The sequence below is a fragment of the Paramormyrops kingsleyae genome, unplaced genomic scaffold, assembly GCF_048594095.1.
Source record: "Paramormyrops kingsleyae isolate MSU_618 unplaced genomic scaffold, PKINGS_0.4 ups207, whole genome shotgun sequence".
Taxonomy (NCBI): Eukaryota; Metazoa; Chordata; class Actinopteri; order Osteoglossiformes; family Mormyridae; genus Paramormyrops; species Paramormyrops kingsleyae.
In genome coordinates this window covers 32762-39027 of record NW_027326145.1, presented here as the reverse complement: position 1 = coordinate 39027, position 6266 = coordinate 32762, and the positions used below count along the sequence as shown (strand labels likewise).

Genomic DNA, 6266 nt, shown 5'->3' with positions numbered 1-6266 from the left:
TACACATTAGATTAGATTAGATTAGATTAGAGATTATCCCATGAACAGGCAGAATATACATCACAGTACCTAGGTTTACAGATTATGAAAAGGCAGATATAGTGCTGATATATGGGAATCACCGCCAGTAGTGGGTAAAATTAGGACACGCAACAAGTGTACAGAAACAAGTCCTGATTTTCAGAAGCAAAGCGGGGCTCGTGAAGATGCATGACAGTCTGTCTCCTCCCTGTCTTTAATCACTTGAACACCCCTCCCCCACAAACCTGTTTGATGTATGGCTCATTAGAACATGTGACCAGGAGCAGATGGCCAAAGGGTGTCATAATGGGGGAAACGTGACCAAACAAACTGTTCCATATGGATGGTGTGACACGGAGCCATCACTAACATTTCAGCAAAGGCACCTGCTGACCTGTAACTGTTGACCTGTGAGGTTAGTTGACAATCGTCTCATTCAAAGTGGAAGTACATCTCTGCCAGGGTGATCAGGGGTATGGGAAGCCAGGGGACAGAAAGCAACCTGCCTGGGGGGGTAAAGTGGGATGCAGGTAGCATGGGCAGACACACAGAAATCTCACAGCGGCAAACATACAGCTTTCCTGCCCCATTGGAGCATGATGGATTTATTCATTAAAGTTATGCTGCCCGGATCAGTGACAGGAAATTAACAGAGGACAGCCCAGTGATACAGGCTTCTGAACACATAAACTAAATAAACAGTAGTAGAGTGAACCAAGACAGCGTATGTGACATGTTTGTATTCACATCTTTGTGGGGACTCTCCATTCAACAGCAGGATTATGAACCAAGGCGGTGTCTTGGACTGTGACAGCACAGTAACAATTCAATGACACAGAATTCTGAACAGACAAACTTTATAAAAAGTAGGATATTCAACTAAGAGAATGAATCACTGTCTGAGACACTAACATCACAATGACATCACAGGCTTCAGATCACACATTAAATAAACATGGATATTCAAGAGAATGAATCACTGTCGGTGACAGCGGCAGCACAGTTACATTAGAGGCCTCTGAACACAAGAACCAAATACAGCCTGGAACCTGCACAGTGGGGTGATTTGGGTTTCACTCCAGAAGGCAGATGCGTGCAGGGATGCTAATTCAAATGTTAGCCTGCTTGTCCTCAGCTCAGTGTCGTGCAGCAGGGCTCTGTGAAGGGACCTTATTCTCCAGAGTGGTTTTAAAGGGGACCGTGCTTCAGAAACTGTTCCCACCTGTCATTAAGGGACTGCAATCCTTACAGTCTCAAGCCAGATGCGTGGCAGTTTGTTGGAATTTTTATATTATTTTAATATCAGTTTGTACCTGGGAAGTAATTTGTAAGAAATTTAAAACCAAATAATCAGAATGTCAAACATATAAAGAAAAGTAGCTAACAAGCTGTTGCTGCTGTTAAACTCTATAGAGATAGACTGATAGATACAGGCTGGGAGATACACTTAGACCGACAGACACAGGTTGAGAGATGCACTTGATTGATGGATTCTGGCTGGGAGATACACTTAGAGTGACAGACACAGGTTGAGAGATGCACTTAAATTAACAGTGACACAGAGATATGAAGGGTTCCACTCTTCAAACAGGATCTCTGTGCTCCAGTTGGGATCTATGGCCTCCAAGCACTCCGCTCTTACTGCAGCTCAGCCAGGCTGGGCTGGGCCCGGCGAGGGTGGCGGGGGCCACTCGCACTCGGCCTTCTTTATGAGGGAGATCTGAGTGATGTGGGGCCTCTGACAGCCGTTCTCTGTGTCCTGCTGTCCTGCCCGCCGGCTGCGTGTGTGACGGTAAGAGACCTGTTACAGCTAGTATGCATGGAGTGGGTCCTTGCTGAGCCACAGGCAGGCCAGGCCTCGTTCCACATCAGTTTTGTGTGCAGACCTCCCTGTGAGCAAAAACAAATGGCTAATTTAACATGCGCTCTGACAGGCTCCTGAGGGCCAGTGGACCCAGGGTTTGCTTGTCCTCCTCACAAGCTGGAACAGCCGGGAGCCCGATCTGGATGGGCCCACTGCCAGGCCTACAAGAGCCGGCACGCTCAGCCACAGGTGTGCGCCGTGGCACTAGCTACCTAACGGACCCAAACCTTCATCTATCAGCACCAAACTGAGGGCATCGGTGACCCAAAACACATCAGAACCATATATTCTGGGGAAGTCAGTATGCGAGGAAAGGTACTGGACCAGTGAACACTCATCATCTCATCAGAGATCGATCAACCATGCTCATCATGTGACACTATCCTCAGTACATGTGGCAAAAAAATCCGAGGTGCCATTGTGGGTGTGAACACTGCCCCCTGGTGTTCAGTGAGTGTGGGCTCGACATACCGACAGGCATGTTTGAGAGTCTGCCTAAATGAATTAATTTCCTCCTTTTTCAACAAAATCAACTCAATTAATTTGTTTAAGGAGCAAAACAGTTTTGAAAGGGTCCGATAATTTTACCTGGATAATGAAAGCCAGAGAACAGCCAGGCAGGAACTCTGGTTGTCTACGATACATCTGTCCACATGGACGTAGATCCTAGCCAGATCACAGACTCTCTCTACAGCACTCAGCCAGGGGACCGCTCTTCCAGGGAATGCTGAGAACGCGAGACCCAAGAGGCGTGTTTTGGACAGAACAGGAGCAGTCAGTCACCGGGTATAATCAGTGAGATTGATGTGCACACCCACCAGGGATATGCACACAGCGCTGTGTGTTCCTGTGGAGGGCTGTCATTTCGGGCTCTGCTATTGTGAGTTCCTGTGTGGAAGAAGAGAAGCCTTCCAAAGCAACAGAGCACGGCTCTGTGAGTCACTGAAGGCAGTGTTACCCAAGCACACTGCAGCTCAGCGGCTCCACACGTGTCTCCAGCCCAGAGCATGCTGGGACTGCATGCAGACGGCTCATGCATAGAATCAGCCCTCAATTTCTGGCACAGGGGTTCCATTACCATCACGCCTTAGGGTGTTCTGGGAGAGTGAAACACAGGATCGACAGGGTCAAACAATGCATCGCCAGTGCTGGACCCAACACCATATTCAGTGTTGCTGGCGTGCCACAGGTTTCTGCTGGACCAGCAGTCTCCGCATGAGCAGCTCTTCATCCCAGCAGCATGGCGGGAAAACCAGCTGTGAGTGGCACCTTCACTCTGTACACAAACAAAGGCACAGACACTCACAGTCTATGGCTCACAGCAGATATTTGGAGCCCTCTGGCATCCATTCCTGGGAAAGACAACATTCCATTTGCTGGGCTGCTTGGCCCGTCAGTGTTTTGATGAGCTCTCAGAGACTCGGCACTGAGGCTCGAAGTCCTAGTGCCTTTGTCTGAAGTTGCAATAGCGGCACCTTCACCAGCATTCACCAATGCTTCCCCGCACTTCCCCATGCATCCTGCTTTGGGACAGGTGGGGGGAGTCAGGGCGTGAGCGTTGTTTAGCACTGCTCTTAGTCCATCATCCAACGAGGTCAAGCTTCTTTCATTCACTTGGCAAAGGTGTTTTACTGTCTGGCACTTTCTATAAATGTTAAGCTGACAGACTGGAAGATTGAAACTAGACCCCTTTAGCACCATCCTCCCATTTTTATTTATTATTTTTCAGATTAAAAATGTATTTATTTGTTCTGACAGAAGTTTTATAAAGTTTCAGCTGGCTATTATGTATATGAATTTCCTGATCTAAATGACTGGTTTGAAAAACCTTCAGGGTAGATCTTAAATGTCTCCTATTCCTATTTTAATCCCTGCTAATCAGTATTGTTTGTATCCAAGCCATGCAACAACAGATAGCAAAACTAAGATCTTTCCTCTTCTACAGCAACACAATAACTTATGTACGTCCCTCCTCAGCGTTCATCCTACCAGCTGGGATTCCACCAATCAGGCCTCAAGTTGAGTGAGACATCATGGAGATCAGTTCTCAACTGAGGGCAACTCTGGTGGTGAAAAGGTAGGACCACATAGTACTCCCTGGGGGGCATCTGGGGTCAAACGGTGAGGAGAAACACGCACAACGGATTCTGCCTGCGGCTGTCAACTTCAGCCTGAGCAGTGCCTATGGGTGTCAACTGGACCAGAGATGGATTAGGTCTGTCCAGAGATGCAGGGGCTCCGTAGCTCAGGCAAAATTGGTTTAGATCTGTCATTGACCTGCTGACAGAGGTGCATACTGGGAAGGCCACATATGAATCCATTCTGAGGGTGTGCTTGTCTTTTATACTTCCTGTTAGTGGTCAGACAGCAGATGAAATTGCAGAATGTGGTCTGCAGTCTGTTGAACAGTTCAGGTTAACGGAATATTGATCCAGAGCATGGATCCCAATGGAAGCTGACTCCCAGCACAGCAGAGGCATTAAATATAAGGAAAGGAATGAATATTGCTGAATGACAGTTATGAAGAAAAGTGGGCCTAGTGGAGTATAACATATACCTAGCCAGCTCTCACCAAGGCATAATGACTCGGTTCATTCACATTGAAAGGTATGACATGAAGCACTTCAGCGATTTCTACAGACACCGGGAAAACATTAAAAGAATTCACAGACATCTGAAAGCACCAAATATACCTATAGCCACTGGTATTAATGTCAGTTTTTCTACGATATATGGGTTAAACGGAGGGTTTTAAAAAGTGGCGTAATGCAGAGTAGACTTTGGTACAATCCAGAGGGATGGTCTCCTTTGTACTGAAGCCATTTAAAACTAATGTCTACTTAGGAGACATTACTCTATAAAGAGCAAGTTGAGGGAGGCGTAAAGACAATTTCTCCACAGGTATTAATAAAGTATCAGTTATTCTAATTATTTAAAATGACTTTACCTTAAGAAGCTTACTAACAGAACAGTGTTCTTTATTTTTTAAATCATTTTCCCACTTTTTGCTGCTGTTCTCTTTCAAGACGAAGGGAATAATGATAAACTGAGGTAAGCCTTCAGTAGCATTTACAGTAGTGTGGTGTCCAGCTAGCAGCATTTACCTGGTCACACTGTAATGGTGTCACGTCGAGGGCAAGGACAGAGGCGAAGACAGGGATGGAGGAAAACCAAAAGGGGCTTTATTAAAGAAAACTACACTACAGGAAGGGCGAAGGAAACAGACCACAAGGGGTCCAAACAGGGTAGGGAGGATCAGGCAAGAACACTAGACACAGGACACACTGGGGAGCACATGCAGGCAGCAACATCAATGACTGGACTGAGGATCGCAGGACTGAAGGACACTTTTTACAGGGCATGTGAGGGAGCAGATGGGACAGCGGGGAAGACAGCAGGCTATACGTACACTAAGATGGGAGACACAGTGGAAGAGGGCAGGGCAAGACACCAGATGGGCACTGCTGCGGGACAAGGGCGCAGAGACCGAACACCATTAGGGGACGAGACAGACCAGGGTAGGCAGGGGCAACACCAGCACAGGGCACTCTGGGGGCAAGACGGGACACCACTAGGAGAACTTATATATTGTCTTATTGTTATTGTCTTATTGTTTTTAAGTTTAACACAAATATTTTCTCTTACCATTTAAATATAAACAACCATATTTAGAATAATGGCCACAGCATCTACAGTTTAAACAACTAATTATAAATATATTTCAATTGTGCCGCAAAATTTGCATGTACTATATCAGTGTCACGATCCGCTCCGTCCGATCCCGATGTGTGCCACGCCCCCTCATTACCTTGTGTTCATTCCTGTTTGTGATCATCTGTGTCCTGTTTCATTTGATTAGTCCTGTGTATATTAGACCGCGTCTCCCCATGTATGCCAGATTCGGCATTGTATTGTCCGTGGATGTCTCTGCGTGCTTGTCATTTGCCAATTAAACCCCGTTACCTGACTTCCTGGCTGCTGTCGCCTGCTTCCCGGCTCGCCTCCGTTGCCGAACGTGACAATCAGAACATAAAAATAAATATAGAATTAAGTATGCTAACAAAACATAATCTGAAGAAATAGCAAGAAACATACGAAGAGATGCTGCTCACCTCTGCGCCATCTCTCTGTCAGAAAGTTTTTGTTCAACCTGCAATTATTTTGTTAGAACTATTGAAACCACCGAGATTTTTAATTGGTCGAAAAGTATGAAGATATGTATTGTCATTATTTTCAACGAATGAAAACAAAGAATTTATTGTCAGGGAGGGACGAATTTGTAGCTGGTCCAATCAGGAGTAGTATCTTTAGTTTGTGCATACTGTAGCTGGGCGTGATTGGATATCTAGCCGCCTTTCAAGCCCCCGAATCATGTATCTAC

General features: G+C 46.2%; 1 long non-coding RNA gene across 1 annotated transcript; it reads right to left on the bottom strand.

Annotated features, from left to right (window-relative positions):
- Positions 1 to 2921: 2921 nt before the first annotated feature.
- LOC140587393 (uncharacterized) lies at positions 2922 to 6042 on the bottom strand. Its single transcript, XR_011989105.1, has 3 exons — positions 5998 to 6042; positions 5849 to 5886; positions 2922 to 3161 (listed from the first exon to the last, which is right to left on the bottom strand). It is a non-coding gene; the product is annotated as an uncharacterized lncRNA (long non-coding RNA).
- Positions 6043 to 6266: the final 224 nt, after the last annotated feature.